The sequence below is a fragment of the Acomys minous genome, assembly GCF_964271855.1.
Source record: "Acomys minous genome assembly, chromosome: 17".
In the NCBI taxonomy this organism is placed as follows: Eukaryota; Metazoa; Chordata; class Mammalia; order Rodentia; family Muridae; genus Acomys; species Acomys minous.
This window is the reverse complement of record NC_140500.1, coordinates 4,224,601-4,249,690: the sequence shown is the minus strand read 5'-3', so window position 1 is coordinate 4,249,690 and position 25,090 is coordinate 4,224,601. Positions and strand designations below refer to the sequence as shown.

The 25,090-nt window shown below is 48.0% G+C and overlaps 1 protein-coding gene and 1 pseudogene across 3 annotated transcripts in view; both read left to right on the top strand.

Annotated features, from left to right (window-relative positions):
• The first annotated feature begins 7,412 nt into the window (after window positions 1-7,412).
• LOC311588865 (large ribosomal subunit protein eL21-like) lies at window positions 7,413-16,901 on the top strand (annotated as a pseudogene). The gene is made up of 2 exons: window positions 7,413-7,896; window positions 16,441-16,901. The product of its transcript is annotated as a large ribosomal subunit protein eL21-like (transcript).
• The window catches only part of RASSF8 (Ras association domain family member 8), a 71,371-nt gene continuing 62,931 nt past the window's right edge, over window positions 16,651-25,090 (top strand). The window contains exon 1 of one of the 2 annotated variants that reach the window (XM_084765823.1): window positions 16,651-16,897. The gene's annotated coding sequence lies outside the window, so the exon portion shown is untranslated. The remainder of the gene's footprint in view (window positions 16,898-25,090) is intronic. The other variant, XM_084765820.1, reaches the window with a different exon arrangement.

Below are 25,090 nucleotides of genomic sequence, written 5' to 3'. Positions count from 1 at the left end.
CCTGGTCTGGGACCACAGGGGAATCTGATGACTGCCTACACTGCCTGGGTCAGATTAAAGAGGCAGCATGCAAGGGGTGTAGAGAGGGGGTGGCCATCGGCAAAAGCAACTCAGAGAGAGGACAGCTTTCGTTTTCCTGTCAGCTCCCAGAACAGCCGTAGACTAACAGTAGGGAAAAGGAAATAGCTCAACACTCGAACACAAAAGGGTCTCACTGTAGTAGTTTAAAACAAAGCTCCAGGAAAACAAAGCTGCTCTTCCAGAGGCCCAAGCAAATGGACCAAATGTCTTCGCATATTTCACTTACGTTCGCACCCTTTTTTCTTGTGGTAAACCCCATACTGCTCTCAACATGGCTTCTGAAGATCCCTGTTCTTGAGGAAAGTCCTGCCTTAAATACTGCGCTCTGGAGGAGTGCCCTCTGCGTCTGGCTGCAAAGACTCTGAACTTCTCTCCTGACAATTGAGCCTTCTATAGTCAGGGACACCGGCAGCCCCTCAGAAATGGCCTCCAGTGGCTGTCAAAGCTGAGCTCGATCTAACTGTGCGTGGAAATCCATAACGTGTCCTCAAGGTCAGCGACAGGCCGCCTCTGAAGCGCGAGCACGGAACAAAGACCCCTTTACTTGTGAAAATAAACAGGGACTCTCCCGTTGGCTGCCTGCAAACTCCATAATCTTATGCTCTTGCTCTCTGTGACTATAGAGACAGCTAAGACAAGCCCAGATCCTCCCAGCAAGAGTTCTCATTTGAGCTATTGTATTATTATTTTACAAAAAAAAAATAAATTAGTAAGATAAGGCATAAAGTGCTGTGAATTAAGTCAGTGAGAGACACGTACAGAGAGAAAACACGAGTAAAGAAGGGATTTTAAATTTTTAAAAATTTTGTGTATGAGTGCTGTGTGTGTGTGTGTGTGTGTGTGTGTGTGTGTGTGTGTGTGTGTGTACACCAGGTACATGCCTGGTGCCTGAGGAGTTTAGAAGACAGTGTCAGGTTCCTGGGAACTGAAGTTTTGGAAGGTGTGAGCCACCATGGGAGTGCTCGGAACAGAACCTGGGTCCTCTGCAAGAGCAGCCAGTACTCATTAGTTGCTGAGCTGTCTTTCCAGCCCCAGACTGTTTTGTGTTTATTTCCATTCTATTTGAGGGAAATTCAGATTATGCTGAGCAGGCTACTGACATTTGCTGGAAGGACATGAGTGAGAACGTTTATCTGTGGAGCGCTCTCTTCCCTAGAGAAAGAAGGCATGGACACCATGGCTTCCCAATGTCTCCCCGGGACAATAGTGTTTGATTCTGAGTTTTCCAGCCTCTGGTTCCTCAGGAGCAGGGCCCACGGGCCATGTCTGCGTGGTGCTGTGCTGCTCCCTCACATAGCTGCTGCACTTTGCGGGCATGGCTAGCTGGGTCAGCCTTCAACATTCCACACAGCCAGGCTTCAAGGTGTCCATGTATCAGGGAGTGAGCCAGCTGGGCTAGGGAAGGGCTGATGGTGGGGTATAAAAGCCAGCATTTCTTAGGGCCTGTGAAACCGTTTCCCATCTGCCAAAGGGGCAGTTCCTCTTACCTCTGGAGAAGGGACACGGGGCTACGTGTGGTGCCTGTCAATATATCAAGGCCTGTGCTGGCCCCTAGGCTCCCTCCGTCCCTACTCACAAGTACCTGTTTATATGTTATAGATTTCAAAATCTACCACTAGCCTGCTGATCCTCCCCTCCCCCAGCTGCTCAGTCTCCTATGACCCTCTTGCTATTCTTGCTTCTTCCTGACATCTCTCTCCTCTGCTCTCTACCTCACTATCTCTGCTCTCCTCCCCCATGATGCCCTCTTGCAGAGAGCCCCGGCCATGTCCAGATCACTTCCCTTTTTCTCTATTCCACACTCTTCCGATGGTCCTGAATATTTTCTCTTTCTTATTAACAATAAAAACCTTTCCCCAATAATGAAGCAACCACATCAGCAATTTCTTTACTGTGCTCCCTCGCATACACACATACCAGCTGTAAATAATTTTTTAAAAGTCTTCAGTATGACTTTCAAAGTTTCCCCATATGGTCTGACACCCTTAGCCAACCCAGCATAAGGAGAAACGGGCCTTCTCAGTTAACAGAGGAACCCACTGTCCCCCCCACATCATCGTCGTCATCATCATCATCATCATCATCGTCGTCATCATCATCATCATCATCCTTGTCCAGCAACTGTCCCACCACACAGAGCTCTCACTCCGCACAGTGGGGACGCATCTGTGCTCAGATTCTTCCTAAAGTGTTCTTTTTTGCAATAATGACAATGACGCGCTGCAGAGCTAGGTTGCTGGTCTTTCACTTCTCATTGTAATGAACAAAAAAGAAAAAGAACCCAAACACACACAGACAGAAGAAATGGTTCTGTCTCATTGACACAGCCTGGCTGAGGGAGGGTGGGGCGGAGGAGGCCGGGACCCGGCGGATATCTGCTGCTCCTTTGCCTCTGTGCCTCTGTGAATCATCACCTGGGCAGAAGCCTGTTCTTCCCTTGGTCCTAACTAAGATGCTTGGTTTCTGGACTTACCCCCATCCCATCATCCCATCGCTGAGTAAGGGATAGTACCTCAACAAAAGCGCTGCTTCCAACCAGACGTCACTGGCTGCAGTAGGTAGCCCGAGGCTAGCAAGCTGGCCTGTTCATCTTTGTGGGCAGGCGGCGCATGAGCAGTAGGTGCTCTCTCCCTGACTTCAGAGCCTAACCCCAAGCAGCTGCCATGCACGTCCCCCACCCCCACGCTTCCTTCCCACGGTGGACTCATCTGCTCACACTCGGAGACAAAGAAGACCATCCCTTCGAAGACTGCTCAGTGTCAGGTGTTTGGTTTCGGGAAAGAGAAGCGAGTGATGCGCATGCCTAGAGAGCACACGCCGTGTGAAGCAGCTCACCCTCAACCACCCTGTCTCACTTCCATCCTGCTGTTACAGTTGCAGAGGCCAAGGAGGCCCAAACAGGTCAAATTGCTCAAAGTCGGCACCAAGCCTTCCAGGATAAGCACGCACTTTCCAGTCTGCTGTTTCCCCTTCCTCCTTCAAGGACGCACTTTGGGTAGCTGGGAGGGGTGAAGGGGCTGGAGAGATGGCTCAGCAGTTAAGAGCACTGACTGCTCTTCTGGAAGTCCTGAGTTCAGTTCCCAGCAACCATCCGTAATGTGCTCTGGTGCCCCCTTCTGGCATGCAGGCGCACATACAAGCAGAACACTGTATACATAATAAATAAATCCTTAAAAAAAAAAAAAAGCAAGTCTTCGTCCTCAGATGTTCTGCCTCCCGATGTTCATCTCACTCAGGCCCTGGTTTCTAGAGAGAGCTCTGAAATATTCATGAATTTGCTTTTTATCTATTTAGCTAAAAATCTTACTCAGGCGCCGTTCATACTTAGCATCCCTCTGGCTACTAGAAAGTAGGTTGGAATAACCGAAAAGGCCAGTGGGGTGTCCGTGCTCCAGATGGATGTCAGTCCAGCACCCACGGCCTTCCACCTCTTCTAAGCCCATGTGCCCTCCTCACATTACCTCCCTATCTTCATAACTGCTTGTGCTAGCAAGTTAGGGGATCAAATGCAATCTGTTTTCCCTCACGGCCAGAGGTTTATGTTTTATTCATCCATATTAATCATACAATATGTCTAAAATACATTCTAAATGCATTCATGAGTTCATGTAATAGAATGCCTATGTGAAGGGGAAAAAAAACCTTTCCTTTTTCCGATTCCAGTGTCCCAGAAATACCTTAATTAACCCCCCCTCCCCCTTGACCAGTACCACCATTGACCTCCCAGGTTTTCCCCTGTGCAGCTCCAGGCTCCAGTGTTGACTGCCAGTATTCATTCCTGAAATTTCAGCTCTCGTGCTGGAATTTATGTTTTGGTTTGGTTTGGTTTGATTTGGTTCCCTCCTCCCCTCACCCCCTGACAGGGTTTCTCTGTGTAGCCTTGGCTGTCCTAGACTCACTTTGTAGACCAGGCTGGTTTGTTTTGTTTTGTTTTGTTTTTTTAACTTAAAGCATTTTTCTAAAAGCTACTACTTATCCCATTATTTGCATCTGCATAGTGTGGCCAGTTGGTCAGGATTTGATCTGACTTGTAGAGATCTCCACAGCCCGGTCACTAGTGCGCTCTCATTACAAATGAGGAGGGTGGCACCCATCTTACTCTGTCTTTGATTCTGGACACTTGCATCCTCATAAATAGTGGGTTTGTTTGAACTAAGACATCCCCGGAGACTATCAAATGGCAACAATTTTAAAGGCAAAAATGAAAAACATTTTTCTTTGCCTTGAGAAGAAAAGTGTTTCCTTTGCTTGGCTTCCTTCCTGAAATCCCGCTGGGCAGAAATGACTTGCTTCCCATGGAGAGCCAAGCAGCAAGTGGTGCTCTGTTCTTCCCTGACTTTATATGCCCGTGACCTGTGTGAATGTCCCAGGCTTTTAAAAAGAGTGTTTATTTTTATTTTATGTGTTTGAATATTCACCTGAATGTGTGTATTTGTGCCGGATGTGTGCGTTGCTCGAGGCGGCGAAGAAGAGGGTATCCAATCCCCGGGAACTAGAGTTGCAGACTGATCTGAGCTGTCTTGCTGGTGCTGAGGATCAAAGTCAGGACCTCTGCAAGAGCAACGGGTTCTCTTCCGGTCTGAGCCGCCTCTCCAGCTGCAAGGCAACCAGCAACATAAGGCTACCTCGTCTTGGGCTCCCAGCTCTGTCCATGCATTTGCCGTAAAGCTCCAGCAGCCGACAGAACACACAAGCTAATGATGTCGTTGGAAAACAATGCTTGGGAGTTAACACAGATTAACCATCCTGAACCCAAGAACCTCCGATCTGAGAAGAGCCTGAGTCCAGAGCTTCTCGCGGTCGTCAGTGAGGTTTCACAACTGGTATTGTCTGATCCGTCAGCTATGCAGGCTGTCTCCTGGTGGAAGCTGCTCACAGTACTGTCTTTGGTCATCTCCAGATTCTGTGTAGACACTGTATGTGAGGCCAGCGAGCTTCATGTTAACATGTGGCCCCACCCAGAAATACATCGTTATGTGTATGCAAGTATGACAGATTTCCCCAAAAGTGAAACAGGAAACACAGGAAACTCACCCACTCTCTCCAGGAAGTTAATGAAGTGCATAATAGAATCAGAAACTATTAATATCATGTGCCTAGGGCAGGGCTGTCCTAAAACCTTACCTAAATTCTACCGTGCGTTCGGGTGAATTTCTCTCTTTGACCATGAGAGACTTCTGGGGAGACACAGCACACAGCTCTACTCACCCCAGAAAGGGAACCTGGGGCTGACCAACGTAATGACTGCACCACAGTCCAACATGACAAACCACTGCATTTGTGTGGGGTTACTTACAGGAGCAGGGATGACAAGAAAGCTGCTGCATCGCCGAAAAGTCCCCTCTCCCCCCTCCCCCGCCCCAGCTCGGGCCAAAGCTTTGTTATCAGGGCCAAGCACAGAGTATACTGGAATAGAAACTTCAGTCACTTTCTCTGATGACAACTTTCCCTCACCGTGAGAGCATCCAGAGAGTAGTGAATCCTAGGTCCAGAAAGCGCATGCGCCAGGCACCGCTTTCCACATGCCACTGCAGCTCACCTTCCCAGTTGACTGTTCTACTCCCTCCCTCTCCCCCACCTCCCTCCCTCCCTCTCTCTCTCTCTCTCTCTCTCTCTCTCTCTCTCTCTCTCTCTTTCTCCCTTTATTAAGGCACGTGCCTATGTCTGTGTGAGTGCATGTGAAACGTGCTCTTAAGAGTGTTTTTAAACATGCTCCTGCTGTCTCTCATGACAACACATGAGGTGTGATAGTTATTAAAGGAATCAGCTATCCACCGTTTATTAGTAACAAGCACATCTGTGACAGTTCTTTAAAAACATGACGGGATGATTACACTATGCCCCGATAATGACTCGTGTCCTGATAGCCACCCCCCCCCCCCCAGTTTAAAATCTGTTGTGCTGTCCTGGCTTTTCAGGCTTTCCCTCCATGACCTGTAAACTTGGCTGTTGGTGACAGCTGGGCTTCTGATGAGAAGGCGCTGGTCAGTCCAGCAGTGCTGTCAGACAGATGGATTTCCTAGCTTGCAACTAATAAAACTATAATTAACTACACGAAGGCAAAGCAGGACGTAATTCAGTCTTCCTGCCGTGACTCAGAAGTCACACCAGGGTCATGATTACGAAACTCAGCTCCAGTATTGCAGAGGTGGTGTGGGGAGATTGGAGAGCAGCATCAGGCTGGAAAGGGTGCTGCGGAGCTGACTGGACTGTCTGTGTTTACCGGGGTGCATCTTCAGAGACATCTGGTCCCTTTTACTGTCTCCCCACGGTATTCAGATCCTAAAATAGGTCCTTGTGGAAGGCCCCATCTTAATCCCAAATCCGTCCCCAGCTCATAATGAAAGACCCAAGGCCCTTTCATTTCCATGGGATTATTGTCTTAAGTAACTTCCACCTAAAGAAGGGCCCTGTGTTTTTAAATCCCATTTTTTAAATACATTTGGACAGGTTCCTTTTGGTTTAAGCTGTTACAGTTTCTATTTGTAGCTTATGTTTTATTTTATTTTTCCATGTGTACTTCACAGCTTGACAAACACACATCGACTTTTGTCTTCCTGACCTATTATTCCTGGGGGATGGTTAGTGCCCGTTGGCGCTATTTCTTTAACTTGATTTTAATCTATTGCTGTTTCTTATGTCTCTTTCCCCCTTTTCTACCCCAACCCCTTCCAATACCCCAACACCAGGAAGGTGAGAAAGAAGGTTAGAGGGGAGAGGGGGCGGAGCTCTCCTTAGCTACTTCCTGCTGGCTAGGGTCCTTGGGTTCCTTGGGACAAGCGCAAGCTTCTGCTCAGGAGATTTCCAGCTTCTTCTTGGCAGGAGCAGCAGTGGGGAGCACCAGCATCCTTCCTCAGACACACACACACACACACATACATACACACATGCTCTGAGCTCCGGCATTTATTCTCTCTCAGAGTTAAACTATTTGCAGCTGACAGAGAGCCCCTCTTGAGCCAGCAGGAGGCAAATACTCTGCTGTTGCGGACAGTCTGAATCGTGGGCCCCATATCCCACACCTGGGATTAAAACAAAGACATTTTTACATAGCATAACTGAGTTGTTTTTTGGTTTTTTTTTTTTCGAGACAGGGTTTCTCTGTGTAGCCCTGGCTGTCCTGGACTCACTTTGTAGACCAGGCTGGCCTCGAACTCACAGCAGTCTGTCTGCCTCAGCTTCCCGAGTGCTGGGATTACAGGCGTGCACAACCACGCCCCGGCTGAGTTTTTAATGACACTAAAACTTCCACTACAAAAGCTGTTGTTAGTAATTTAATTTTTTTTCCTTTTCTTTTGGCCAGGGCAGCCATCTACTTGTAATTCGCCAAAATGACAAACACAAAGGGGAAGAGGAGGGGCGCTCGCTCTACCTTTTCTCTAAGCCTTTTAGGAAACATGGAGTTGTTCCTTTGGCTTCACACATGCGAATCTACAAAAAGGGTAATATCGTAGGCATCAAGGGAATGGACATTGTTCAAAAAGGAATGCCCCATAAGGGTTACCACGGCAAAACCGGAAGAGTCTACAGCGTCACCCAGCATGCTGTGGGCGTCATTGTGAGCAAGCAGGTTAAGGGCAGGATTCTTGCCAAGAGCATTAACGTGCGTACAGGCACATGAAGCCTGCTAAGAGCAGCGACGGCTTCCTGAGGCGGGTGAGGGAAATGGCCAGAAGGTGAAAGAAGCCAAGGAGAAGGGCACTTGGGTTCAGCTGAAGCTCCAGCCTGCTCCACCCAGAGCAGCCCACTGTGTGAGGACTGACACGGAGGCACCTGAGCTGCTGGAGCCGGTTCCATGTGAACTCAGGGCCTCAGGTACAGACAGAAAGCAAGGACCTGCACTGTGACAAAAATTCTTCTGAGGCGGAGTCTCACTGTGTATCACTGGCCTAGAACTCACTATATAGACCAGCCTGGCCTTAAACTCTTAGAGATCTGCCTGCCTCAGCCTCCTGAGTGCCGGGATCAATGGCGTTTGCCATCATGCCCCGCAATGAACTTTGATTTTTAAGAAGAAACTATTTGTCAGTGTTAAAGTCCTAGGTATAAGAGATATTGATTTTTCTCCACAGACTTTACATTGGTTAAGTACACCTCAACATCCAGAGGTTGCCCCAGCCTTCGGCGGGTCAGGAGGGCTTTCCCAAGGGCTGGGACCTGCCACGCTTACTTGTTTAACACGCACACTGACAAGGGTAGGAGATATTTCTTTTCCTTCTAACTTACAACTATGGTTACAGTGGAAGGCATGACAACCCTGGCTGAGGATGGAGGATCTCTGAATGTCTCTGTTTACACACTCTGAACGAAATGACTGAACTTTTTATTTTTTTATTTTTCTTTTTTTACATATACATTTACATTATTACGCATATATACAATAAACTACCTATAGCAAGAAGAACAATGAAACAATTAGGAATTTTATAAATATTATATTCTTAGTGTTTTGGCTATTTGTATTTGGCAACCTTGAAGAAAACATTTTTTCTATCTTGGTGCATATAAAATTCTGAATGTAAATCAATATCTATCATATCTCATCATTACCAATGTAAAACATCTATCTAGACCTAAAAACATCTTAACCCCTAAACAACTAAGCCTAATTGTAAAACTAAACTATCTGGTCTTCAACACTATGAGAGATTTGAGAAGGAATAAAATTAATTAACCTGAGTATACATGGAGTGCAGGTTAGCAGCTTCCAAAATGAGAAGATGACAGGGAACAGCTTACTGCCTGAGCAGTCACCTAACACTCTTTATAACATTGGAGCATCATCTTCAGCCTTCTGGCCCATCATATCTGACAGACATATTTGTGAGGCAGGATCTATTGAGGACTTGCTTACCCTGTCTTGGCAGAGTTTGACTGTTAACTCTGCCTGCAACCAAGCTTGCCCATTGTTAGGCAGAATTCTGTCAGTAGCCAAAAGGGGGACATTTTGCCCAGTGGCTTGTTTGCCACATTTGAAGCCATCTCCATAAGGAGGTTTATTGATGCTCATCATCTTCTTTGAGGTAGGCTGGATGTCGCCAGGAGTCAACCCGTCTTATTGTCAATGAATCTTTAGAATAATAAAAACATCTTTAAATCTCTGAGGTTTTGAAGACATTACCTAACTATTTTACCTTGTCTTTCTATAGAGTCCTATCTATCTGTTAAATCTAGAGTATATATTCATGTGATAAAAATAGACTGGTAATTGACGTAACCATGACTTGACCAACTAACAATTAACTTTTACTACTTAATTATCCTAAGCAGCCTGAAATAGCACTTTCAAAGTATTGGAAGTAAACCTTGTGTTATAATTGAATTGTATGGGTATAGTACTTCATATTAGAGTAGAAACGTATATATATTATATGTATTATATATAATGTGTGTGAAAATAATCTTAAATTTGAATTCTGTACCAATATATCAAAATTAAAATTATTTTGCATCAATATACAAAATTCTATACCAATGAATTAAAAATAACTTTGTGAGTAGCAGTTAAAGCATTAAGTTGAGGAGTAGATTCAATAATCTACTTTTTGTTCTATCATCCCTATACATTTCTATATTCTCCCTTCTTTCCTTTTAACCCCTATCTCCAAACCTAAGAATGAAAGATAAAGGAAAAGAGAGACATCCCTGAGTCCAACCTTGTTTTCTCTCTGAATAACACCAGTAGTAACTTATAACCAATTCCCAATGAAAATAAACATCTATAGCCCAAGAAATCAACCAAAAAACCTACTCAACCCCTCTTAAGGAAAGTGGGGCACCATTCTCTTAAGGTTTCTTCTTGCTGATTTTGACTGAACATTTGAACTAATAAAATTAATACAGGAAAGGCTATTGTTTTCTTTTCAAAGCAGGAAGAGCGCATATGAAGGCAAAAATTTATAGTACCTGGCTCCCCGGGTAGAGTGCGGCTCTAACATGCGTAAGACCCTGGGCTTGAAGCTGAGCTGCACATAAAAGCACTGCATATGATGCATATCTGTATCCCGCACTTGGGAGGTAGGGCCTGAAGGGTCACCCTTAGCAACACAGCTGAGGCTACATGAAACCCTGAAAGGGGATTTTTAATAGTTCTTCAAATTTCTAAGGTTTCCATAATTTCCTATGCTTAATATCAAACTACCCTTCTAAATCAAAGCCAGGAACTCTTTAAGTCAATATCCATCTTCCCAGACTCCTCAGATGTACCTCAGGCATTCGCAGAACATCAGCTCTAAAGCCCGCCTTTCCCAGCCTCTGGAGCGTCACTTAGATGTTCAGTTATGGTCTCCAGGAAGCCCTTCCCAGCACCCCTTCTCCAGGGAACAGCCCATCCTTCTGAAACTGTCTAGTTCGGACACATCTTTGGCTGATAATAAGAGACCTGCTACTTCTCTCTTACATAAAGGAAATCCAAAGATAAGTCGTTTGGGGGTTATTTGATCGGCTCTTCTTTTTGACCTGTTATTTTCTTTAGCAGGGCTTTGAGCCCCTGTGATGCCACAATACTGTTGGGTAGCTACAGCTATCACACCCGTGCTTTAGGGGGTAATAAGGCTTGATGCAGCCAGTAGACCACTACCAGCAAACAAAGGGGTTATCCTCCTACACAACTTTTGTCTGCACATCTTAGGCCTAACTAGCAATGCAGGTCTGTAAAGAAGGGTATAAAAATGAAATATTTCCGCTGAGTACAAAACCAGGTTTCTGTTATCAAGAAAGAAGGTGAAAAGCAGAATGGGATGGGCAGCCACCATCAATTGCCTTATTTTCCTTAAAATATATTTTTAAGGGTTTTATTTTGGGTATTTTGAGATAGGGTTTCTCTGTGTATATCCCTGCCTAGAAGTTCTGGACTTGCTTTGTAGACCAAGCTGGCCTTGAAGTCACAGCAGTCCACCTGCCTCTGCCTCCTGAATGCTGGAATTAAAGGCGTGTGCCACCATGCCCGGCTAAAATATGTATTTTAAAGATTTTATTTTTAATTATGTGCAGTGCCCATGGAGACCAGCAGAAGGCAGAAGGTCTCCAGGATCTGTAGTTAAAGGCACTTGTGAGCCAAGTGTGTTGGAGCTGGGAACAGAATTTGGGCTCCCTAAAAGAGCAATATATCCTCTTAACTGCTGAGCCATCTCCTCGGCTCCCAAATCCCTCTTTTAAAAATTATGTTTCCTTTGGTGGACTATGGGTTCATGAAAGCTTGACACTATATCGTGTTCATTTTGTAATCCCAGTACTGTGATTTATTCATTAATTGAAAGAATGTATACCTCACACATTAGGAGGAAGAGCAAAGAAAGGAGCAAAAGGAGGATACAGTACTGTTATTCAGATTATGTCACCAACCACTCACTTGTCAGTAGCTGGGGTCCTAGTTGGAGTTGGCAGCAGGTACGACAGAAGAACACAGCAAGAGCCTGGCTTTAAGAAGGGCCAGACTCGGGGTGCCAGGGGACACTGGGACTGTTCAGGCAAACAATTTCAGGGGCATGACTGAACCATCACCTGTGACTGGGAAGTTGGAAGTTTATCGTAGGTGAAATAGAGGGGAGTAAAAGTTGAGGGAAAGGAGGGAAGAACCCTGTTACTTACGGTCAATCACGTAACTGATTCCTGACAGGATGATACACAATTTTCATTTGTAGGATTGCTTCCCAGACTTCTTCACTAAGCAGGTTCCTAGGACTTTGCCCCTAGTGGATTCTGACCCATTGGCTGGCCCTGTTTCTGGGTCTGAGTGCATCTGCCGGTTTAGAATGGTTCACAACTGTGTCACCTCATTGAGTGTCTTGCTTAGCTTTGCCAGTTTGACATAGGCTGGAGTTATCTGGTGGAGGGCGGGGCTGGGGTGGAGGTAGAGGGTATGTGTGGGGGAATGAGGAATTGCCTAGAGCAGATAAGTCTGTGTGCATGTCTGAGTTAACTGATACAGGAGGACTCAGTCCACTGTGGGTGGCACCATCCCCTGGGCTGTTCCTGAGCTGTATAAGAAAGCCAGATGATAAAGCTGCCTTTATCTGTGATCCTAGTACTCAGGAGGCAGAGGCAGGCGAATCTCTGTGCATTCGAGGCCAGCCTGGTCTACTGGTCTACAAATGGAGTCCAGGATAGCCAAGGCTACACAGAGAAACCCTGTCTTGAGAAAACAAACAAAAAAAAAAAAAAAGAAAGAAAGAAAGAAAGAAAGAGAGAAAGAAAGAAAGAATGAGCCGGGTGTGGTGGCACCAGCCTGGTCTAGGAAGTGAGTCCAGGATGGCCAAGGCTACACAGAGAAACCCTGTCTCAAAAAAACAAAACAAAAACAAACAAACAAACAAAAAAACCAAAAAAAAAAAAGAAAGAAAGAAAGAATGAAAGCCAACCACACTTCAGCCTGTAAGTGTGCCTACTTTCAAGTTTGTGCGTTAGTTGCTGCCTGACTTCCCTCAATGATAGACTTGCAAGTGTGAGTCAGATAAGCCTGTTTCTCCTCTAGGTTCCTTTTGGTTAGAGTATTTCATCCTAGCAACAGAGGAGTATCTGGGACACCAAGCATGGCCGAGTGACTCCCCAGAATGTGGTCTTACAGGTTGATGGTCTCTGGTGGGCTAGTCTGGGAAATGCTGGGTTAGGCACATACTGTGTAAACTTGGCAAAATGACTCTACTGGACACATGAGAGTTGCCAGGGATCTCTAGTGATGTGTGTTCTGCTGACATGTGTGTACAAGTCCCCCTCTCCCACCTTAGAAGGGACACAGGGACCGTCCCTGGCTCTAGACTTCTAGGCTTCAGGACTGTAAGGTCTGACATTCTCCACCCACCCCCGAGACAGGGTTTCTCTGTGTAGCCCTGGCTGTCCTGGATTCACTTTATAGACCAGGCTGGCCTCGAACTCACAGAGATCCCCCTGCCTCTGCCTCCCTGAGTGCTGGGATTACAGGCGTGCGCTGCCACTACTACCTGGCTAAATTCTTGTTTTAAGCCATCATGTTTGTGACTGTTTCCTGTAGTAGCCATAGGAAACTGTCTGCAGTGGTGAAGGCAGGGCTATTGTTTTCTGGCTACCAACCAGCAACGGCTGGAGGGATTGGGGACTCCACTCAGGTAACGCCATAACCTTGACCTTGATGCAAGAAAGAACGTCAGGACACACTAATACAAAGCAGAGATGGAGGGTTTATTAAAACACACTTTAACATAGATTTCAGACATGAAGGGGGCGGTTAGCAGAGAGGCATCCAGGAAAAAAAAGCTAAGGCCTACATGGGACTGCATGGGCGTGGACCCTGTCAAAGGAGAGCTGTAATCCCTTGTCTGCGCAATGGGATGTGGAGCTTTGTGAACTCTGAGGTCTCCGTCAGCAAAGGGATGCTAACAAAGTTAAATGAGGATCCCAGTGTGGTTCCTAAGGTGACCCTGACAGGCTGACACTTAGCCACATGCTGGATGTCAATCTTCACGGTGAACTAAAGTTAGCAGTTTTGTTCTCGAGAGTCCCAGAAAATATCCAGGAGAAAAGTGAAGTACTGTCCAAGGTCACAAGACATGATCCAAGCCTGCCGCCTGATTTATTGGTATTTTAGTATTTTTATTTGTAATTTTATGTAGAAGAAATATAGGCCCTATGTCAGCAGCACTCACGGAAAATATCGGTTGTGCCCGAATTCTTGATTCTCAGCTGTTGAGAGGCCGTACAGACACCAGAGTGTGGGGCTCCTTCGCTCCCCTGGCCCATACCTTTTCTTGCTCCCTTGCTTGAGAATGACTGACTTACCTGGTAACGTGCCTCTCTCCTTCCCACAGCTCCCTGCGGAGTTGCCTCTCTTCTGAAGCCTTCCCCTCAAGTTGTTTTCTACAATCTGATTGCGTCACAAGAGTGTCAAGTGTTCTCTGTCTAGCTGGGTGCTTTTCCAGGAATAGAATCAGAAACAGGAAGTATGAACTGTTTATCAATCCTACCAAAGGCATTTGGCATCAGCTCAAGAAGGCCTGACAGGTACAGAGGGCTAAGAAAGCTTAAAACAATTTGGATCATACACGGGAGGTGGTGGTGGGGGGGGGTGTGCATCAACTAAATGGTTGGGAACTCATCTCTCTGTTTATCCACACTGGGAAGAAACTCACTGACTTTGCAGCTGTCAATAAATCTGTGTTCCAGTTTGGGGATGAGACGCCTCACTGGGTGCCTGGGTCTTAGGAAAGGGTTCTATAAGTGGTGGGCTTGTTACCCATCTTACATTTAATTCTCTTCAGTTCTGGTCACACCCGTGAGCTGTCACAGGTAAGTTAACTTGTTCACCTCTGGACTCAAGGTAAAACTGAGGTCATTGTCACCCACTCATTTTCAGACCTCCATGAGAGAGTTATCAGTCAAAGGAGAAGAGGTCAAGCCCTGCAAATGCTGCAGTGGGCACAGACTGGCGTCAGAGTTTTTCTTCAGCTTTGGCGATCAGCCAGGCGGCTGGGACTGTCCCGTGAGGGGATGACTGACAAGGGAAAGAGATGGTAGCGTCTGTTTACCTTAAGGCCAGGAAACTCCTGTGAAAAGATTCTAGCAGGGTCAAGGGGATACCCCAGTCCCACAGGGTCACTAAATCCTATCTCCTCGTATTTTGCATTTGACTAAGCATCTCACCAGCATCTTCCAATGATGCCTCCTTCCATTTAAGACTTAGCTAGCACTTGATTCTACATGGGCGGTGGAGGAACCAACCAGGTGGGGAATAACGACAGCTCAAAGCCCAAGAGGAAACAAACTTTTAAGAAAGAAGGCGGTCCCCCAAACCACGAGAAACCGGTCGCCATGCCGATGTGATGTTAAGACACGAGTGCCAGAACACTAAAGGGGACATTTTACAACTGTGATGCATTCCCACATCTCACCCACTGTATGCAACCCCTTTCCAGTTTAATAACCTTCCAAATTAATAACTACTGCTGATCTTCTGCAAGCGTGAGTGAGTATCACCCTGGCCAAAAGGCTGAATTTTGTCCATTTCAGTCACTGCAGGGCCCAAAATTGGTGAAAACAACACACAAATCTGCATTTCCAGGTCAATGTCCTGATGGCCTTCGCCGATTAAAGGCTATTTTTAAAGGTGTGTGGGTGCGTAGTTTGAATCTGAGCCCAGCTCTTTCTAAACTTTCGTTACTCACCTCTGATTCATTGGCAGTTCCCCACCCCCCTCTCTTTTTCTTGTGTGTTGCTTGTTTCATTGCCTGCTGCTAAGGGGGGCATGGTGTGCTGGCGTGAGTCACAGACTCAGAGGAACAGCGATTCAAACAATCCTTGGAGAATGCAAGAGCTCCTTTTCCTTTTTGACAGTGTCATTCTGTAACCTAGGCTGTCCTGCAACCAAACTATGTGGCCCAGGCTGGCCTTGAACTTCTGGCAATATTCCTGTCCTACTCCCTCCAATTTCTGCCCAGCTCTCTCAGCATCTGATTCACTCTTTGGAGTCTGATATTGCCTGTCGCTAAGTATGGACACGTAGCCTAACACTGGTCGCAAACTTGTGACAATCCTCCTGCCTCGGCCTTTCCAGTGAGTCCAGCTTTAAAAAAAACAAAACCAAAACCAAAACCTTTATTACATCTGATTCCTTCGCCTCATCTTTATTTCTCCTCACTTGCGACAGTCATCGTAGTCTGTGGACATCTAGTCACAGCTACTCCCCAAGAAAAGCTATTCAAACCAGTCCTCTGAGAAGGCCTGGACACAGAGGGCGCAGGGTCTCAAGCCCGGAGACCCCTATGCCAGTGAGATTGGAGGCAAGGCTACCTTAGCCAGGCTAGGACACACAGGCCCCAGTGCCACCCACAACCTAGCTCTGCCTTTACTGCATCTGAAATCCGAGCTGGGATAAAACCACTCCACAATCCTCAGCATGTGACCCATAGAGGGCAGAGCCACTGGCCCTCGTCCCGCCTCCCCGGCCATTCAGGCCCTCCTTCCGGGCCCTCAGCCCACCCTCCTCGCCCCTAGGCTCTCCTTCCCAGCCCTGGCCAGCACACTATCCTACTATCCCTGGCTCTCTACTCTGCACTCTGGGGCTGCCTCCTCCACCCTTGGCCCGCCTACAGACCACCCACACCTGGTGTGCTCCGCCCTCGTCCCCGCCCTCCTCGTCCCTCCGCCCCGCCTTTCCCGGCCCTCGGCCCGCCCTCTCTGGCCATAGGCCCACCTCCTCGGCCCTTGGCCAGCCTGCTGGCCCTTAGCCAGCACACCATCTACTCTCTCAGGCTCTTCTCCAACCTGCCTTCTTAGCCCGCCTCCTTTGCCCTCGCCCACCCCCCCCCCCCGCCCTGCCTCCAAGGCCCTATGCCCGCCCTCCTCGGTCCTCCGCCCCGCCCTCCCGGGCCCTCCGCCCTCCCTCCCCAGCCCTCCGCCCCGCCTCCTTGGCCCTCGGCCCGCCCTTCCTGGCCCTCCGTCCCGCCTCCTTGGCCCTCGGCCCGCCTCCCAGGCCTGGTCCTCCCAGTACCAGGGCGGCCTCCGCGGCTCGAGCCGGCGGCCCTCCTCCCGCCCCTCTGCGGGGCTCCGCGCGGCCTTCTTGGTCCCGCCCTCCCTCCGCCCTTCCTCCTCTGCGCCGCTGTGCACCGCCCTCCCTGCCCCGGCCAGGCCGGCGTGCGCCCTCCCTGCGCGCGTCTCCTCCGCCGGCTCGCCCTCCGCGCGCCGCCCTGCGGCCCGGCCTCCTCAGCCCCGGCCCCGCCGCTCGCTCTCCCTCCGCCGCAGGGTCGCCGCGCGGCCGCCCAGCCGCCGCCGCTGCCGCCGCTCAGCCAGGGCCCGGCCTCCGCCGCGGGCCGCGCACCGGGACGCCGAGGACGGGCTGCGACGCGCAGTAAGTAGAACTTTCCCGGCCCGCGCCCACCGCGGCCCCGCTGTCACCCCGCGCCCTCGCCCCGCCGCCCGAAAGTTGGTGCTGCCCGGGGTCGCCTCCCTCCCGGTGTCCTTGGCGAGCGAGTTTAGAGGCCACTTTTGTAGGGAAGGGAAATGCACGGCCGGCCCTTGGCCGGCCCCCTCTCCAGATGGAAATCGGATGCTCGCCTGGAGGGAGAGCTTTTCCTCTGGAAAAGGAAAAGTGGCCGTTGGTAGGGCTTTGCATTTTGTTTGAACCGTGGCCGCCTTGCCTCCTCGCTCAGCCTCCCGGGTGGCCAGCCCCTCCGGGGAACCGAGCCGCCAAGAGAGGGGGCTTGCAAAGTCGGCTGCGTTCTGCACCCTGGAAACTTGCGGAGGGCGAGTCGCAGGGAGGTTCAACTTTAAGGGTGGTGGGCTTGGCGTGCGAGGCCGCTGCGGCCCGGCGGTGGGCGGCGGAGACCGGCTTGTGGCTGGTTGCCTTGTCCTAGCATCGCCTAGCCGCCCGGGGTGGCCGGACCACTACTTTGCCAGCATCGGATGGCATCTTGAGCCCTTCGATCGTAGGGTGTTGTCGCTGGTCGGTACTGGTCCTAATCTTTGGAGGCGTAGAAGGAAATATGCAGGGCACGTTTCCTACCTGACTCCAGCTTGTCAGGTCAGCCCTGCCAACACATCAAAGCCTTGCGTTAAAAAAAAAATCCCTTTAACCCGCCTATAGCGGAGACGGAGTACTTAGAGATTTAGGGTTGGTTGGGGCTCAGCAATTTTTCTTGAGATCTGTTTTGTCCTGGGGAAGTATCCGAAATATGTAACAATCTCTGCTTTTCTGCCCAGTTTTGGGGTGCATGTTTGCTCTGTGTGTGTGTGTGTGTGTGTGTGTGTGTGTGTGTGTGTGTGTGTGTGGGGGGAGGTGTTAGGTAGTTTTTCTTTCTCTTTTAGAAGTCTTTTTTCATCTGTGGTTGCTAGGGGTTGTGATCATACTATAGTGCTATGGAAGCAGAAAAACCCGGTAGCTTTCCTTGTGTTTTTTTCTTAAAACAAACAAACAAACAAAACACCCTGTTCTTTGCTTGAGGCAGTCAGTCCCGAATGTCTGCAGGGGAAGGTGCTGGTATCCAGGATCCGGGCAGCTGCACTATCAGTTTGGGAAGTGGTTTGTGCCTTATCTTTTAGTGGTCATATGATTCTTGTGATCTTATGTATTTCCACAGGGAACTTTCCCTAAAACGCAAAATTACACGTGACCAATACCCCATGTAAGCCTAGGCACAGTTTGATGATTCTTCCACCAAAGAAGCACATTCAATAATTTGCGATGTAGGTAATGAAGTCTTTTCCGAAATCTCAGTCATTTAGTCCTCTCGTCAGGAGTGTCAAGATGGTGCTTCCCGTTCTAGACTTGATTGGCCATAGTGGACTGGGATCGCTGTAGGCAATCAAGCCCTGTTTCCCGGGCCATAAGAGCTTGGGGGGTGGGTAGAGAGCCAAGCCAAGGCATGGGATGGTGAAGACAGGAAAGGCTTTCCCATTAGTGTCCGTGACCTGGAGAGAAAAGCAGTTACAGAGGTGTCCAAGTCATTTCAGGAATCACAGTTCCTGAATTCTGCATTTTTAAAGACTTATTTGGAAATTGCAGAATTAAAATCCTACTGGATGGTTGTGGCATTTTTCTTTTCATCTTTGTTTTCACATTTTTTAAAGCTTGTGACTTTTAGCCAGGCGTTGGTGGTGCATACCTTTAATCCCAGCAGTCTGGGAGGTAGAGGCTTGCAAATCTCTATGAATTCCAGGCTACTCCAGGACAGCCAGGGTTATATAGAAACCCTGTCTTGAAAAACCAAAAAAAAAAAAAAAAAAAAAAGCCCGGTGGTGGTGGCACATGCCTTTAATCCCAGCACTTGGGAGGCGGAGGCAGGCGGATCTCTGTGAGTTCGAGGCCAGTTTGTTCTACAGAGAGAGTTCCAGGACAGCTGTTACACAGAAACCCTGTCTCAAAAAGCCAAAAAAGAAAAAGAAAAAAAAAAAAAAAGGTACCAACTACTCACTCTCCCTGGCTGTTACTTTGTTCCAATCCTAAATTGGTTTTAGAATTCAGAGTGTGGAAACAGTCCCTAGTGTTCTGTAGACTTGGGAGCAAGGCCTTGTAGCAGCCACCCAGGGAATTAAAGTCAGCAATGGTCCTCCTGCTCTGTGATCCACATTCACGGCCTTTAAAACGGGGATTCTACTGTTAACAAGAAAGCTACGGTGAGCAAGTACCTCAGGAGTGCCTAGCACATCTCAGTCAACAACGGACACACTTTCTCTAGAACTTAGTTGATGGCCGTCCAGCCTTGCAGACGCTTCTGCACTCATCCGCCCAAGCAAGGAGTCGTGTTTACCACACTCTTCTGTGCATCAGCGCTCCAGAACAGTTGACCACAAAGTATTGTCGAGTTTTCCTGCGACGTCTCTTTCAAACCTGTCTGATTTCCAGTCTCTGCCGTCTTGTCATTTGCTTCAAGCCATTCTTGCCTTTCTTGCTCTGCCCTGACTCCTCCTGCTTGTTTTCTACCAATAACCAGGAAAAAGTCACTTTTTTGTGGCCTTCAAGATTCCCAAGAATCCTGGAGTAAGAGATAAAGTCCCGAGCCCGCCTTCCCGCCCTGTTTCTTAAGGTCCCACTGCTCACCCATATCTCCCAGCGTTTGGCCATTACCCAGCAGAGTGGCTTCAGGGCCGTTGTCCTAGCTGCCATCTCCTTGAATAACCTCATCGTTGAGAGCTAGTGGAAGTCTTCCCTGAAGAAGGCCACCCTTATCATGTCTGATAGACCCAACGTGTTTCCTTCCACACGGACAGTCACCCTTCTTAATTTACCACAGTTTATAACCACTCAGTGCTTTATTGTTTGATGCCCCTGCCTTGAGGGCAGTGGCGCCTGCTTTGCTCTCAGTCAGTCCCTAGTGTTCACAGAGGTGCTCAGTAGCTATCTGCTGGTGCAGTGTCCACTTTCCATGTACGTCTTTGAAACAGCATCTCGCTCTGTAGTCATGACTGGCCTCGAACTCACAGAGATCTGCCTGCTGAGTGCTGGGACTAAAGCATGTGGGCGCGGCCACCACACCCAGCGTGTTTACATCTTAATAGCCCTTGTTTCCACGATATTTGTATTTCGTGACAGAAAAGTGAAGCCAGCCCTACTGCGTTCCAGTTTTGTGAATGATCTGAAACAGCCTCTAGGTGTGAGGTAAAAACAATGTGTTTGAGGCTTGTGGAAAATGCATAGTAATATAATTGAGACACCGTTGAATTGGCGTGCTCTGTGGTGTGCAGTCTTCATCTGTAACTACAGCATTAAAACAAGTACGTTTTATTAGCGCAGGCTTATGGGATGGAAATAAGAACTCTACGATGCCTGGTGTTTTACACAGCGCCACGTGGTTGTGTGCCAGACAGATGGTGTGACTGACTCTTCACTGCCAGGTGTCCAAGGAGGCTGCGGAAACTGCTGTAGAAAAAGGAGGGAAGGGCCTAAGGGTGCCCAGTAGTGTCCCAGCATGTCGTGGAGAGGAGCAACAGGAGCCACCTGGAGGTGGGGAAGTTCTGTCTTCCTTTCTCACTGAATCCTATTTTAGCCAAAGTAGGCACGGCCTTCCATGGCCAAGGAAGCTTAAAGCGTTGTTGGGATTGCTGCTCCGGAGGAGACCCTGACTCGGTCCGTGGCCCCGAGATGCCTGTGCCGTCTGTGTTGGTGCTACGTTCTTCTCACAGACCCTTCTGCACGGCCTCTCGACTTCTTCTTAAGGTCTGGTTTCCCCTTCAGAGTCACTCCTCAGCCCTTGGAGCAGCTGTGACCCAGCTTCTGTCTTGTTGGTCAGGGCGTGCACCGAGGACTTTGGAAGTGACTCCGCACACAGCCTCCACAGCCTCCTCTGGGCACCCTTGGGATGGAGGAGGAGGACAATTTCAGACGCCTTTGAGCTCCTGCAGCATGGCAGCCCCACGCTGGCTCAAGAGGAGGGCGTGGTCAGGAAAAGGACACTGAGGTTTTCATATTTCGCTTTACTGGGAGAAACTAGTCCCTTTGTTCTCTCTTCCCACTAAAGGTGAGCTCTGCCTTCTGAAGGGCCGTGTGCAGCTTTGTCTTAGTGCTCATCAGGAGCCAGACCAACCTGCAGGAAAAAAACCAGGGACGGTTAGGGCAGGGGGTCTGGCATGTAGCTTGCTTGGTGCAGGAGCTCTGTGGCCCAGGACCTTTGCATCACCAGTGACATCTCCGGCATAGGCATTTACATCACCTTTATTGTGGTTGGGTGCCCTGGTTGGTTTTGGGTGTCTTGAGTGTGTATCCCCACTGGCGACCTAGAGGAACTTGGACAAGCGCCTGGAGGGTCTTGGCATCATCCTATTTATTACCATTTATTTCCCAGATCCAATGTCAGATGTAGATTGATTTTTTTAAGTTGTTTTATACATTCAGATATTACCACCAAGCTCAACATAATTAACTTCATAGCTACCCAAGTTTTATGCATTATAGCTTACTTTTACTCAATAGCACTTAGTTTTTACTCTCTGTTTTGGGGGAAAAATATATATATAGTAACAAGAGGGAAGTTGTAGTCAATTTTTTCCATATTTTATACATCTGGATATATATATATTGTAATGTCTTTCGTATTGGCTCCAAGGTGCTAAATTAAATTTATCCTTAACTGCAGTAATTTTATTATTGGAAAACCAGTTAAAATAGAATGATACTTCAAATAAAATATATATTCTGAAAAATTAGATTCCTTTTATTGGATAGACATCAGTCAGAAAAGCAAGAATTTATTTTTTATTTTTGTTTAAGAGAGTTGAATAGATGTATATTATATGCATCTCTGCAATAGAAATGCCTTTGGGGAATAAGGCTTATTGCCTAATTCTTAGTCAAAATGTAGCCATTTCTGCACTACTAGATGCATTAAAATCTGTCAGGAAACAAAGTAGCTTATTTGTATTTTACTTTCCTTATTTTTAAGTACACAGTAACTTCTGTTACATTCATTTACTTATTTTAACTATGTTGCCACTTTGTTCACTTGCATGCATGCTTGCTTGCTTGGTTGCTTGCTTGCTTGCTTGGAGTGGCCAAGGCAACCTCATATGTGGCCATCAGAGGACAATTTGTAAGAGTCCTTGTTCTTCTATCATGTGAGTCCCAGGCATTGAACCCCGGTCATCAAACTTGGTGCAAGCAGCTGTACTCACTGAGCCATCTTGCCAGCCTTATATTTACTTTTTAGACAAAATTTTACTTGGGTAAAGTTGTCATGAACCAGCCTGCATGTGCCTGACTGCAGTTTTCCAGGCTCTGATGTAGTGTGTGAAGTCCTCGCTATCACATGCAGCAGGGCTTGTCCACTGTCCTCCCTGGTGTCTCTCCCACAGTGCATCCCTTTCCCAGCCTCCTCTGCTTCCTGTCAGTACAGAAGCTGCCGTTTCTGGAACTTGGGATGATGGGAACTGTGACTGTGTCCTCTCCCTCTGAGTAACTGTCCGGTGGTTTGCTCCTATTGGTGAGCGTAGCAAGAAGGCTGGGGTGGGGCTCAGCTGGTGGAGCGCTGGCCTAGTGTGCACAACCCTGGCTCCGTCTCCAGCTCTGTGTAAGCTGCAAGATTAGAAACTCAAGGCCGTGCTCAGTTATTTAGTGAGTTCAGGCCCCCAAACAAACAACATACGTACATTCCAGTACATACCAACTGTTCAACTGTATTGCAGTTTGCTATCTGTTCATCTCTTGATAGACGTCTGGGCCATTGCCTCTGCTTATGTGAGCTTAGCTCCTCCCCCACCCCCTGCCCCATACAGGGTTTCTCTGTGTAGCCTTGGCTGTGTTGCGATCGCTTTGTAGACCAGGCTGGCCTCAAACTCACAGCGATCCACTTGCTTCTACCTCCCGAGTGCTGGGATTAAAGGCGTGCGCCACCACTCCCGGTGAGCTTGGCTTCTTAAGAAACTGTCAAAATATTTTTCAAGCAGATTCTACCTTTTCACATCTGTTTTGCTTCTGCTTTGCAGTGTTTGGCCGGCCTTGAACTGACCCTCCCACCTTAGAGTTGAGCCAGTGCTTATAAGCAGGTGCGCACCACCATTTTACCTTCTGAGCAGTGTGAGCGCACACGTGTCTTGTTGCACTTGGTATAACTAGGCTTTTTCATTAGGTATTTGGGGTATTCATTGGTAGTTTTCATTGACAGTTGTCTAATGATTGACTTGAACATCTCTAAATGTATTTTTATTTTATTTTATACATATGGGTGTTCTCCTTGCATGTAAGTCTGCACAACCTGCATGCCTGGTGCCCTCTGAGGTCAGAAGGGTGTTGTATCCCCTGACACTGGAGTGACACTTGGTTCTGAGACACCATGCGGGTGCTGGGAACTGAACCCAGGTCCTCTGTGAGAGTAGGAAGTATTCTTCAGTGCTGAGCCATCTCCCCAGCCCTGTTCACGGTCTTACCGGGTTCTGAGATTGGATTTTGAGAAGTTTCGTGTATTTGGGTCCAGTTTTTCATTGAGTAGATACTCTACAGAGGCGCCTCAGGCTGCAGCCTGCCTTTTACTCTGTGAACAGGGACTTCTGAAGAGCAAGAGCTCTACATTTCTGTGAAATCTAACCTGTGAATTTTTTCTTTTACTGAGTGTGCTTCTATAATGTAGCACTCAAGACATCCTTGTTAATGGAAAGTAACAACCGTGTTTTCTTCCAAGTTTTAAGGCACCAGGGTTTTAGATTTAGACCGCCATAGGTCTATTTTGAGCTAATTTTTATACGGTGTACGTTGGGGTCTAGGTTCATTTTCTACATACAGAAACCCAGTTGCCCTAACGCTGCTTACTAGAGTGTTTCCTGTCTGATGCATTTCCCTTGCCCCACCTCTACAATCAGTTGTCTACTAGTCACTGGCTGTTCATTCAGTTCTTGATAATGTTTTTAGGGCATGTTTAATAACACCGTGACCTTATGGAAACCCTCCCTTCTCAAAGCTTCCTTTTTTATTTTATTTTATTTTTAAAATTGTTGTTGAATGGGAAGCTCTGTTGTTGCAAGGACGGTCATGCCAGTCCACGCGCTTGCTGCTTCTTGTCAGGGAGAGCAAGGATGGTCACACCAGTCCACACACTTGCTGCTTCTTGTCAGGGAGAGCGAGGATGACCACACCAGTCACGCACACACTTGCTGCTTGTCAGGGAGAGCTGTGCACCGGTGCACAGTTTGCCCATCCTTGTTGCCTTCATTTTCTTTTCTTTCTTTCTTTCTTTCTTTCTTTCTTTCTTTCTTTCTTTTTTTAGTTTTATCTTTCCTCTGTTGTAGTTTACTGTGTGATAGTTCAAGGCAGGTGCTAGAGAAAGTGTCCACTTGGGTTGGAAGCCCAGGACAGTGCTAGAGAGAGGGCTCAGCTGTGAAGAGTCTTGCACTCTCATGGAGAATCATGTCCTGCCTGGGCACCAGGATCCGTGAAGTCTCCATCAGCCCACGTGCGGCCAGCTGTTGGCAGCCTTCAGTCTGACCTGCCTTCTGTCTTAAAGTACCTCTTCCTAGCTGGTGCTATTCTGCCCGCCTGTAGTCAGAGGCAGAGGCAGGTGGGTCTCTAGGAGTTTGAGGCCAGCCCAGTGTACCTAGCAAGTTTCAGACCAGCCAGGGCTGAGGCAGGTGGGTCTCTGGGAGTTTGAGGCCAGCCCAGTGTACCTAGCAAGTTTCAGACCAGCCAGGGCTACATACACAGCAAGACCATGTCTCAACAAACAAGCATCAAAAAGTTCTTTCTAGGTACCACCCTTTCTTCATTTGTTCATTTGTCAGAACCGAACCCCACACCCTTCCGAAGCGGGGATGTAGAAATGCGAAGAGCTTCTGTTGGCGCAGACTGCTAGAGGGAGGTGGTAGGGAAGGGAGACAGACTTTTACATATTTCTGTAGGGGAATTTTAGTTCAGAACATGGCTGCTGTGGCAAGAGATCACATCCAAAGACCACCTCGGTCTGTATGATCTGGATGGAATATAAACACCTTTTTTTTTTTTTTGAGACAGGGTTTCTCTGTGTAGCCTTGACTGTCCTGGACTCACTTTGTAGACCAGGCTGGCCTCGAACTCACAGAGATCCACCTGCCTCTGTCTCCTGAGTGCTTGGATTGCAAGTGTGCG